The sequence below is a fragment of the Pelodiscus sinensis genome, chromosome 7 (assembly GCF_052426305.1).
Source record: "Pelodiscus sinensis isolate ZL-2025 chromosome 7, ASM5242630v1, whole genome shotgun sequence".
Lineage (NCBI taxonomy): Eukaryota > Metazoa > Chordata > Testudines > Trionychidae > Pelodiscus > Pelodiscus sinensis.
In genome coordinates, this window is record NC_143058.1 from 21,635,174 (window position 1) to 21,648,302 (window position 13,129).

Genomic DNA, 13,129 nt, shown 5'->3' on the forward strand with positions numbered 1-13,129 from the left:
CTGCTGGTCAGTTTCAGCAGCGGCTGAATCAGGACGCCTGGGGCAAAGCAGCTAGGGTGCTGCTGGGTTGGTCCAGTAGCGCCAAGGAGCAGCACTACTGGAGCAACCCAGCAGCACCCCAGCTGCTTTGCCCCAGGCGTCCCCAAGTCAGCCGCTGCTGAAACTGACCAGCACTGACTACAGGAAGCCCAAGGCAGAGTGGCTCTGCCCGGCCTTCCTGGAATCAGCCACTGATCAGTTTCAGCAGCAGCTGACTTGGGGACGCCTGGGGTTCTTAAGTTGAATCTGTATGTAAGTCGGAACTAGCGTCCAGATTCAGCCTGTTGAAACTGATCAGCGGCTGATTCCAGGAAGCCTGGGGCAGAGCAACTCTGCCTCGGGCTTCCTGTAGTCAGCCGCTGGTCAGTTTCAGCAGCGGCTGAATCTGGACGCCAGTTCCGACTTACATACAGATTCAACTTAAGAACAAACCTACAGTCCCTATCTTGTACGTAACCCGGGGACTGCCTGTATTGTACTTCAGTAGTGTCTAGATGTCTTAATCAAAATTAAAGATCCTTATAGAGCACTGTACCAACACAAAATAAGTAACAGAATCTGCCCTAAAATCTTAGAACTGAAATAGCTAAGCCAAAGGGTGTAAGAATGGAATTACTATCCCAACTTTAAAAATTATAATCTGAGGCATAGAGAAGTTAATTCACTTGCCTGTGGTAACATAGCAAGTCTGTAGCTGAGCTGGAGATTTCACCTGACCTCTGGAGTTCTAGTATCTTAAGTGGAAAACCATCCTTTCTACTGTTAGCTGTATGTTGACAGACTTGAAGAAGGTCTTTAAGAACACTTAGAGTTAATTTAATAACCCGACCAATCCGCAAGGGATGGTATTTAAGGTAGCGACCCTCTAACCGTATCTGATCACTGGAGAGTGTGAGATATTAGATTAAGGTGGCACGTTAAATAAAGACTTAAGACTTGGTTTTGAACTGAAAACCACCAGACTATATTGTTGCACAAATAAATTTAACAAAACAATACCTCAAAATAACTCAAGAGGGCAGTCCCCTCTTACACTAAATGGACCAGGAGGGGAAGTCCCTCAAGGTCCCTATACCTACAACAGAGTCTACGGTGAAGATGATTGATGGATGCTGGCGACCTACGACCCTAGGACTAATTGGAAGCCTTTGGGGAGAACCTGCCAGATGTCCCTCATCGGCTGATCCAGTGCTTGGCAACCTACGATCCTTTGGCTATTTGCTAGCTGCAGGAGAGGAACAGCCAAGGTGATCCCTCGAAGCAGGAGTTGAGATCGAAGACAGTCGATTCGCCTTCCGCAGAATTTCTGGTCCTCAACGCCTCTTCTCGTGCTTCGGTGTGATTGGATCAGGCGATAGACGACTCTGGATCCTATCTATCCTAAACCCAACCTAAAAATAAAACCTTAAACTAATCCTGATGCGCCCGACGTACAGACACGACGACGGCCAATATGCGTGGACCGACGCAGCCTGACGTACAAACTTGATGACGGAAGCTATACTATCTAAAAGCTAAACTACCTTAACCTAACCTAAATGAGAGAACTGACCTTCCATCAGGTTCTCTAAAGAAATAGCTTTACACGACCTTTCTCATTCTATCAGACCTAGGACAAGACTTGAAGAATCTCTGTCTCTAGAACCTAAGCTATCCCAAAGCCCGATGCCCCGACGCTATAGGTAACTGCTGCGTGACAGAAGCTTTTATAGTTTTGGCTCATACATATTCATGAACCCTAAGGTTTAAAATGATTGGACACTAAAGGATGCTCTTACGGCGTGTTTTAAATTGATTGGTAGAACAGGATGCTTGTGAATATTCATAGATTATGTAAATTCCAACAGGTAGGTGAGTTATTTTCAAAATTCTAACAGCTACCTGTGAACATGATAGAATGCATAACTCCAATGGATGCTACCAGAAAGAGTTCTAAATTCAAAATGGAGTTTCAGACTCCATTTTGAGACATTGCAAACTTTGCATATTTTTAAGTTTACAAACATTTCAATAATCAAATTGACATTGACATATGTATACAAAGGTAACCTCTGTCCTTTAGCACTTATACAGATGTTTACAGGAGAATTTACATCAAGATCTTACATTTGCATTTATAATTTTACACTTTACATTTTAAATATCCATTTGTGCCTTACACTCTCTTTTAAACATCAGTACGAGTCAACATTTATTGATGTTTAGAAGAATCATGTTATAATGGAATTAATCTATGGGTATGTTTAGCTTTGAGTGACCCCCTCCTATATGAAGATTAATTTAATTTCACAGTCAAGTATTTTAATTTTATATAATTTCTCTCATAAGAACTGGATGTATCTTTGCAATAACTTTCAGTAAACAGCATGTGAAGCAAAATCAATACTAGCATTTTATTCTTGAATATCATTTTTTTTAGCCTTTGCTTTCCAAACCATGTTTCACATTATGCAATTATTTAAATAGGATTGTCTACCTGTCTTTGCGTGCTATCAAATTTAAGTTGCTTGTCCAGCAAGACAGTCATTGCATAACTTCTGAAAGCTTCTACCTATTATTATCTTTTATGTCACAAACATTCAAAACTACTAAGCTCATAAAGGTAATGCTAGAAGCGATCAATGGCATACTCAATGGGTATGCAGCTGCAGATAAACACAGAAGTGTTAATTGGATGGAGGGTTACAAGAGGAAGTAACAAAAACAGAGGTGTTCCTGAAGCTGAGTGTAAAGAAGAGTGTTTTTGATTTGCAGGAAAGTTCTTTCCATCCAGTGAGAAATATATGAATATCAGATATCACTATATTTACTTTCTCAAAGTGTCTCAGCCAGGCCTGATGGTGTGTGTGTGTGGGGGGGAGGAGATTGAGGTAAAAGAGGCAATTACCCAGGAGCCCAGGTGATTTAAAAGGGTCTGGAGACCCTCAGCTGCTGCCATAAGCCCAAGGCCCTTTTAAATCATATTGGTGGTCCCCAGGGCTCGTAGGCACACATGGGGTAGTACCGTCAGCAGCCAAGGCAGCTGGGTGGGCATGTGGAAGCCCTGGCTGTGTCAGAATGGTATGCCCAGCAGCACAGCCAACAACTCAATGTGCACCAGCAAGGACAGGTGCAGCATCACCCAAATGTCTGCTAGACTGTGTGTGCATTCAAGTGTGGCTTGTGCATGTGAGGGGAGTCACTGGCTGCTCTGGCCTGAGGCCCAGAATTGCTGCCAGTGGGTCTGGCGTCAGCAGATTTGGACTTGGATTTGAGTCACAATCTTGAACCTTGGCAATATTGAAATTTGGGGTGATTGAGCTATGAACCAGGATCTGTGTCCAGCTTTCACAAAGAACGCCTAACTTCACTGAAGATGATAAATCAAAATCTTATGTTATTCTCTGATCAATTACAGGTATCCCTCATCCACAATAACCCATAGGCTATGTCAAGACTACATCCCTCTGTCGGCAGAGGGATATAAATGAAGCATTTTGAAAGTGCAAATGAAGTCGTGATTTAAATATCCCGCACTTAATTTGCATAATCATGTATTGACACTCTTTTGAAAAAGCTCTATTTCGAAATTGAAACTGCAGTCTAGATGCGGTTCTTTCAAAAACCTCAATTTTTTGAGGTTTACAGGATCTTTTGAAATGCGTCCCATTTTCGAAAGAACCGCATCTAGACTGCAGTTTCAATTTTTTGAGGATTACAGGATCTTTCGAAAAATCACCCTGTTTTCAAAAGAACCGTGTCTAGACTGCGGTTTTAATTTTGAAATAGCGCTTTTTCGAAAGAGCGCCATTACGTGATTATATAAATGAAGTGCGGGATATTTAAATTCCGGCTTCATTTGCACTTTCAAAGTTCTTCATTTACATACCTCTGCTGAACAGAGGGATGTAGTCTAGGCGTAGCCATCGTGTGATTTTATTGTTTCTGTCTCTCCACCCCCCAATAGTTCTGTTCAGCTAGGCCCTAATAGTCATTATCCTGGATTATATACCTTTGCATTACAACCTGACCAAATTTACAGAAGACCCAACACAGAGCTAAATTATAGGTCTACGTTCACTTACTCTCTACAACTGGTGCATAGATCTACTGCAACAGTAGTGCTATAACCCATATACTGAATGAGTCCAATGTATGTGTGGGAACATGAATGTTTACCCATCACAATCATTGCTGTTAGGAGCACAAATAAACTGCAAAAGGGGTTTCTAGGGTAATGGCTTTATCAAGTTTATGGCTACACGCACAAAAAATATAGTCTGCAGGCCTTAAATCTCTTGCCTCAGAAGGCTTCACCATGATTTCTGTCATAAGGGCCTCAGTGGACCCACAGGTTTTGTGGAGAGTCATAAGAGAGGATGATGTCTTCCCTTTGCTCCACTTACAGATTGTTGAACTTTTCCTAGATATCTTGATAAAGCACCTGCGAGAATTTAGTCTCATCACTCATGTTAAAAACCAAAAATAATCTGCTTTCATTGGTGTTTCAAAAACATTGTTTTTGTTGAGTGGTTTCTCTTTAGAAATGGGGCTCTTGAGAGGAGCATGGATGTCTTTTGGGGCTAGCAGAGTCTTCAACAGTTTTCAGAACTGCAGAAATAATAAATCTCAAGTGTTTGCTGAATGAGTAGCTCCTAAAATCCTGTTTTCAGGGGCTTATTTGTTTTGTTAGCAATATGATGTTTGTCCAGGCTTCTTTTAACCTAGAACCAGAAACTTGCATATATGTGTAGCATACGCGTACATATAAACAATCACAGTACATTAATTTTGGGAACCCAAAACACCCTCTGAAGGCAGCACATACAGATTGTAGCCTCAGGCCTCACTTTAAAACTTAATGAATTTAATACTTCATATTGCATTCTTTTCAAAATCTGACAAAAATTAGTCTTATTATCATTAATATATCAAGTAAATTTAAAAATGTTAGGTTTACAGAGAAGACATGGACTGGTAGAGCTTGACTCTCCTTCACTGTAGCAAAGTCCAGCAATGTTCCAAGTCTCTCTCTGCCCAAATAAATAAAATAAAATAAATAAATGAAAACAAAAGACTAGAAAAATGGCAGAAATTAGCAATTATTAACAGCTTGAGATAAGCATGAACTACTGTTTCTCTAGAGAAAAAAGCAATAATTTCAATGCTAGCACTCTGTACCCCTGGGGGGAATACATTTTTATACTGCTGAAACATCATATAGTTTTCCAGTTTCATTGAAATATTCTAGTAGTTGTGTCTGTCTTATCTGAGGCAACTTATAATGTCATTGTCATGGACAAATTTGATAGAACAGAGCTTTTCCCCTAGAAATGTATTTGTACTCTACATGATTTTTACCACCAGCTGGTGACACTCAAAAAATAAGTTCCATAAGAACAGTTAAGTGACATTTCCTAAAAATGTTGACATGCTGGAATTTTCCTTTTTTAAAATGAAGTGTTTCCATCCATTCTTTTGGGAAATAATTAATAAATAATAAATAATGAATACACAATATAATTAAATCAAAATAGCACAGTGCAAACATAAAAATGTATAAAGGAAACATTTTAGGTTTCCATGACATTATTTTAACAACCAGTAACATTTTCAAATGCCCTTAGAACCATAGAACTGGTCAGGAAGAGAGAGCTTAGGCTTATAGAGAGTGAGGGTAAGAGCTGAAAGCAGAGTGGCATGCACGTGCCCTTCTGGGCCTGCAGGTTCTGGTAGCCTATGTCTGCAAGATGTGTAGGGTTCACACTATCTCTGTCAAAGAAATATTGGCATTTATAGGATCCAGGCTCATCATATTAGCTCTAGTTTCCTTACTGCTGGTGGTTTCTGGGCTGCTCAAACTGTCAGAGACTGAGATATGCCTCATAGTTGGAACAGGAATCAGGCCCATTGATTGGAGCAGGGGTCAGTTGCCAGGAATTGGTGAGCTAAGGACCAGAAGATGAGACAGAAGCCAGATACCAGAGTGAAGGATCAGAGACAAAGTCAGGAATCAGAGCTAAGTGGCACAGCCAGGTTACCTTGAGTTAGGCAAGGCAGGGAACCATCAGGCTCAGGAGTTATATCTGCCATGGACAAATGCTTTGAAGAGCGACTGAAATGTTGCTGCTGGGTTTAAGAGCTGATTTTCGGACTCTTTGACATAATCAGATAGTGCAAACAGTCAGGCAGACTACTACAGGACATCTGTACTTGTAAGGTGGAAAGTTAGATACTAACTTTTCTGCAGGCACTGCTTCCTAATCCCCAAATGCCCCCTCCTCCTTTTTTGTTTAGTTTGCTTTTGGGGGGAAGGAGGAGAGAAGTTTGATGAGAAAAGACTGACCAGACTCACACTCTAACACTAGGAAATATTTGTTGGCTGTGAATCCTGAGTGGCCAGAGTACTTCTATCCCACTTCGAAGTAGGCACCTAACTCCTTTTGAGGGGAGAAGGCTTGGCAAAACCCATCCCCTGAGTACTGCCTTCTGGCTACCTTTGGTGACTTCTAACTCTCCCAATGATTGTATAAGGAGTCTGAGTTGGGACCCTAACTTGGGAGTGTGAATTCCACTAGGCAGTAAAGTGCCTTCTAATGCCAAAAAAAACCCCATTTATGAATCAAGCCATAATTTTCTGAGTTTTTATATTCACGGAATCCAAATCACCAACTTTATTGTGGACATTTATATGTAGATTTCAAAGTAGGCTTTGTCTCTTCAAAGTTTAATAAATACTTTTACTTTTGACTGTTCTAAAATATTAGGGCTCAGTCTTGCAGTCCTCTTCCATTTTCTTCTCTGAACGTATTATCTGTGCAAGGCTCCAAACCCAGGCATACCTGAAGACAATAGGATTAGTCTTCAGTTGATTCATATACTGAATGCTGTCTTCTCTAAGGATCTTTTTTTTATACTTTTTCAGAATCCTTACAAAATGTGCTACATAATATATTACAGTATAGTAACTTGTGAATACTACGTAAAATAAAAGAAGTGAAAGGATTTTCATGCAGTACCCTAAAAAAAGAAAGACATGGACCTTGGCTATTATAATTTGGAGGATAAGAAGGCTTTGTAACATTGTTATTTTCAGAGGAATTAGACTTGGTTCTGGTGAAAAATGAGGGCATTTTTCTGATGTGATAATGTGGCGATGAATGGGGTCCATAGAAGAGGAACACAAAATGTGAAATGGCCTCATATAAAATATTCACTCACTGAAACACCTTTCCTGAAAGCAATTTAGGTGTTACAAAGAAATGTTATAGCAGAGGTAATTAGAATATAGTTTAATGCATCTGATAGCCAGATTCAAATAGAGTCTTGGAACATTTTACATTAGAAATTGTTATAATATGGGGGAGACATGAATCTTGAGAAAATGTACCTACTTCAGAATTTGAAAAACACAAGAATGAGGAAAAATGTGAAGAAACAATTGCAAGGGGGTGAGGTAATATCTTTTATTAGAGCAACTTCTGTTGAGGGAGACAGACAAGTTTTCCAGCTACACAGGGTTCATCCTTAGGTCTGGAAAAGGTACTCAGAAAGTCACAGCTAATCATAAGATCATACTGATAGTTTAGCACAAATAGATTTCTGTCTTTATACTCTTTCCTGTGTAAGTTCATTCGAGAGCCTAGTGGTTGAGTCTGGAATCACACACACACACAGTTGTTAATCACCTCCCAGAGGAAAATGATAAAAAATTAAAACATGGTAATACCAGTGAGTAAACCCTTTTCACAAAGTAGTCATGGTCAACCTGACTTCCCAGTGCTCATCTTTCAAAACAAAAATAATAATCAAAATAACCTGCACAAAACTTTAAAAACAAGCCACGGAGGGTACATTCATAACTTACTAGACACAAAAAATCATGGTCTTAACATAGACGCTGGATTTGAATGTTACATCTTTTTACAAAAATCTGTAACCCACTATCCCCCCTTTGACCTCTTACTACTGATGTATAATGAGCCACTTCACCTGGAATGACCCCTTAGACTATGTGCTACTCATGCTAAACTGTTTGATTTTGTATTTAGCTGTGACTCTCTGAGTACCTTTCAAAGACCTGAGAAGAGTTCTGTGTAGCTCCAAATCTTGTTTCTCTTACCAACAAAAGAGACATGACCTCTCTCACCTTGTCTCTCTAATATCCTGAGGCTTACTAGGCTACCCCAATTCATACATTTAAGATGCAGTGTAATTTGCAGTAAGTTTTGATTGTAATATTTCTGCATTTATTCATTTAATCAAAAATTGAAGTGATTTGGGTATGGACTTGGCCCTTTAATTATTCTTTATTCCTGACTTAAACTGACAGGTAGGAATTATCTTTTTATTGTGATAAGTGATATGGTGTTTCAAGAGCAATTTTCAATGCAACTCTGAAAACAATATTCTCTGATTAATGTTAATGAGAGTAAGGCAAATGAGGTAAGAAGAGGCTGTACCCATTTGAAACTTATTTTATACAAAAGGAAGATTGATGCCCTATATTGTATTTATTTGTATATCAGAACTGAAAAGATGGATAAAGATAATCAAATATTTTCACCAATTAGCCTCCAAAAGGATGTTTTAAAATTATATTGAAAAGGAGTAGAACTCTTCATCAGGATCCCTTGGAAAAGGAGAGAAGGTTTCTGAAGGGGGTCATGCTAATATGTAATTTAGTATAGTGCACAGGAAAACAAAAGGCTAGACTGCTTTCCCACAGCTTCTGTAGAGTGCTGCCAATTTAAAATGTAACACTAGTTGTTGATTACAGTTTGGAATTTCATACCGCTCTGTACTTACAGATATTTAAATCAAGCAAGGAAGTTTTCAGATTTCTCAAGGATGTCTCTATATGAGAAAAAGGCATCGCAAACACCCTGGTACACCTGTTGCTGCTGGCTGGAATGGGTGTAGAATTGTTGTGATTTGTAGTAACAATATCCCCACAAGATAGAAGGAAGGAGTGATAATAAAGTAATCTCCTCCTGAGAACCTGAAAATCATTCTGGCAGAAACTCTTTCCAAGAGGATGTTAGTTAGAAATCATTTCAGCTCTGCCCTTTCCACCCAAAGCCCCACCTCTTCTGGGAGCACAGAGCCAGGGCCTCCCATTTGCCTAGGGGCTGGGCAAATCTGTCTTTCAGCATGAGAGAATCCCCCCTAGTAGGGACGATCTGGTTCCTTCCTCTTAGAGCTAACCTCTGATTCTTACTAGGTCTGTTGACTTACTGTCACAGGTTGGGCCCCGCCCCCCTCAGGCTTACAGGTCAGTCATCATCGGGGTTGTCAACCCGTGCACTTTCCCCTCACCCGTGCGTCCCTTACCAGTTCCCCTGGAACCTAGAGTTCATGGCTCGACGAGGAGTCCACAGAGTCTTAGACACGTCCACTCCGGCGCGAGGAAGGAGGGGGACTCGGGCCCAACCCCGCTCCGGGTCCCGACCCAGAGCCCTAAAGGCAGCAATGTACTAGCACTGCCTGGTTGGTGGGGATTCCCCTGTAACTCACCAACCCTCTAGGGTCATCTGGTGGAGGCAGCGCCGCCGTCTCCCACCCCCATCCTGGGATGCTTCCTCCTCCTCGTCTGGCTATTCCTCTCCCCGGCGGGTGCCATCGTCACCCCACACCTCTGGTGGGCATCCTGTCAGTGCCCCATTCACCGTGTTCTGGCTGGGGCAACTCCCCCTCAGTGGCCCTCCCCGAGCATATTTTGAAGAGCCCGCCTATCAAAGCCCCGCCCCTCTCCCTGGGGTGTGGGCTGATGACGTCAGAGGCGAGGGACTCCCCCCCGGTGATGTCCAGGCCCCAGGCTAGTCTCGTGCAGGCGCCACATGTGAGCCAGAGGGCTGTCTCTGTGCCGCCGTGTCTCCTGCTTCCAGCGCCTTCCACAACTGCGGGAGGCCCCGCGGTATCCCCCCCAGTGCCCCTCTTGCCCTCGGCCCGCCGGAGAGTGCAGGGTGCCAGGTGCTCTGTGCCGGCGGAGCCCGGCGGCCCGTCACACTTGCATACATAGATATTTCCAATTTGTCAATATGAATGACTATAGGCTTTTGGAAATGTCATAATTAGAAAGATCCCTTCTACAGTGCAGTATACATGATCCATCAACTATTTGTATCACATCAAAACTGTTCAAATCAGAGTGGTATGACCGTTTTTAGAAAGAGGACAAAAATACGTAGCCATCCAGATGATCCATTTAACAGTTTTTCCTTTTATTAGACAGTTAAAACACACATTAGACAAAAATGAGTTAGAGGATATAGAAAAAGATGAATGATTTATACAAAACCTTTAAACTTTTTTAAATTACCTTTAACTGACAAAGTCCTGTTGGATGGAATTCACAGACCTGGCAGACACCATCATACAGGGTCAGGACTTTGGAATTACTGTACTGGAAGCCATCATTAGTATTCTAAATGATACAAAAATCATCATTCTAAATAATAATGTTCCAGATGGATTCTGTCTGCTCATTTAGGAGCACCCTTGAACTGGGTGCCTGCCAACAAGATAAATTAAACCACTTTTGACTTCTCTGCAAACTACCAAATTGTTTGATGTTGCAAACTGGAAATCATTATTAATAACCAAAATTTCTATTGGCTCAGGTAGGAAGTTTTGTCAAACAGCCAGGCTTTGAAGTGTTACTCAATACATTTTCACTAGACAAAACACTTGTATGTTTTCAACAGTGTACATCCTGCCTTGGACTCTTTGCTACCCATTTGACATAATGGAAAAGTAAATACCAAGAGGTCTTTATGTGTGCGTGCACACACAGGGGTGGTGTGGTAGGGAAGGATTAATTTGCATCCCTCAGGCAATCATTTAGTATATTAAAATTGTTTAAGTAGATTCATAGGATTTTCTTGCAATCACTATTCCCTATTCAGTCTTTATTTCCAGTTACTAGTCCCTATTCCGATTCTATCATTGGTTCTGTTGCATCATTGGTAGCATCACAGCACAGATCTCCGCAACTGGTAATTCTGATCAGTAACAACCTGTCAATGTACTCACATATGCTACCACCATAGGTAGTAAAGCATATAAATGCAGACTTTACTCTCAAATGGGGAATAGCCCATATTTCTCAGCCTATGAGACTTCAAATATTGGAGATAATGTAGGTTGCACAAAATGAGGGACAAAATAATAATTTATGCTGGTAATTTTAAACACTGTCAGCTTCATGTCATTAACGATTTTCTGTAATCCGTATTTCATGGACCCTCATTTCTGATATAAATAATTTTTGACAATACAAACAAATTCGTGTGGAACAAAGTTAACACTGAGACAAAAGTAAGAGAGATTTCTCAGAATTAGAGTCTCAAAGGGGTTGCCATGTTAGTCTGTAACTTTAAAAATGAGTAGTCCTGTGGCACCTTGGGGACTAACAAAATTATATAAAATCAAGAACTTTGGTGGGTAAAACCAAAGTTGATGGGAGCATTTTCTCCTGTTGACCTGCTGTTGTGTGGACAGCACGAAAACACGATTTAAGATAACTTGACTCAAGCTGTGTAATTAATATAGCTGGCATTGCATACCTTAAGTCAACTATTCCCTTTAGTATAGACCAGGCCTGACTGAACTAGCAAGGTATATAGTATGCTGGCAACACAACAAAAAGGCCCTTCTTTCTGAAGATCCTGAAGATGTGAAATGCTGCAATCCACTTTAAAATGGTGATGGTAAGGCATTTGCTGAAATCAAAGGGCTGGTTGACATACTTAATTCAGAGGCAGGATGAAAAACTTGCTTCCTATCAGTTACATTTTGTGTTTTGCTAGGAGTCATTGAAGCTAGAGCAAAAATGGATTTTCATCAATTAATAAGGTATTTCAGTTCATAAAAAGGAAATGTTTATAGTCTAGTCATGCAAAAAAATTGAATAAATATGAAGCAAAATGACTGAATGAAGAAATAATACAAAGAGCAGCAATTATCGCAAGTTCAGAAAGAATTTTAAAAGTCCACATGGGACATGATAAAGTGAGTATTCCCACAATATAGCCTGCAATTGTCCTCAGTTGACAATGCATTACTTGCTGAGCACACTCACTTCTACACAAACCAATATGTCTAGAAAAAAATATTCTTTTCATGGGCCTTTTGTAATCTGAAATTCTGGAAAAAAAGAAGCACAATTGTATTAAGTTGAAATGAAAATGTATTGGTATAGTTTAAAAAAGAACTTATTTCCCTCCTGAACATCATATTAAGTAGAAGTAATATGTATTGGCATAAATTGGAAGAGTTTGAAAAAGCAAGACTTTATTTTTAATTCAATGGCAGAAAAAAATTCACTTTAGTGTTTTTCTATGATAAGATTGTGCTTTTTTGCAGGTAAGATCTCCATTAAGAAAAGATCATTCATAATGCAATTTTAACTTTAATTTCATTCCCTTACCAGAGCCCTCAAGGTGTGTGATTTCTCAACACTAGTACACATAGCAATAAACATCCATAATGGCAATGATTAGAAAAGGGCAAACTCTTTCGAAGGAACAACTCACAGAACTCATTTTTCTGTTTAATTTTGTCAAGAACAAACAAAGTCTTTTCCAGATTTCTCAATGTTTTTAATTTTAACACATTAAAATAACTTTCAGTGTGAAGGGTTTTGTGAACATTTTTTTTTCATATTCATGGTTATTTTACAAGCAGCCAGTTGGTGATATTAGGGAATCTGCAAAAGTGACTATGTGACTTAGGAGCTCAAGTCCAATTTTAAAGCAACCTGGTTGTGTAGGAGTCTAACCCTAATTGAAAGTAACTGAAAATTATACACTGACTTTGTTTATGCCTCAACTTCAAAGAAAGAGTAAGGTTTTGGACAAATGACTGGGCAACTGAAGATATCTGTTTTTGCTGCTTGAAATGAAATAATCATGGAACAAAATGTTGTTTGCATTACTCATAATTATAATTACAACAAAATTTGGTTCATAGAAGAATCTGTGGATAGCCTCATTTCTAATCTTATAACAGGTGTTTGTGTATTAAATAACAGAACTAATTATTCTAAACTGGTTAGCTGGTGTTAAACCAGGTGTTGTATAATCAATAGTCAGCAGCAAAGGCATGGCAG

At 40.0% G+C, this 13,129-nt stretch overlaps 1 pseudogene; it reads right to left on the reverse strand.

Moving 5' to 3' along the window:
• Positions 1 to 13,129, reverse strand: part of LOC149524041 (von Willebrand factor D and EGF domain-containing protein-like) — a 217,769-nt pseudogene that overhangs the window by 100,989 nt on the left and 103,651 nt on the right.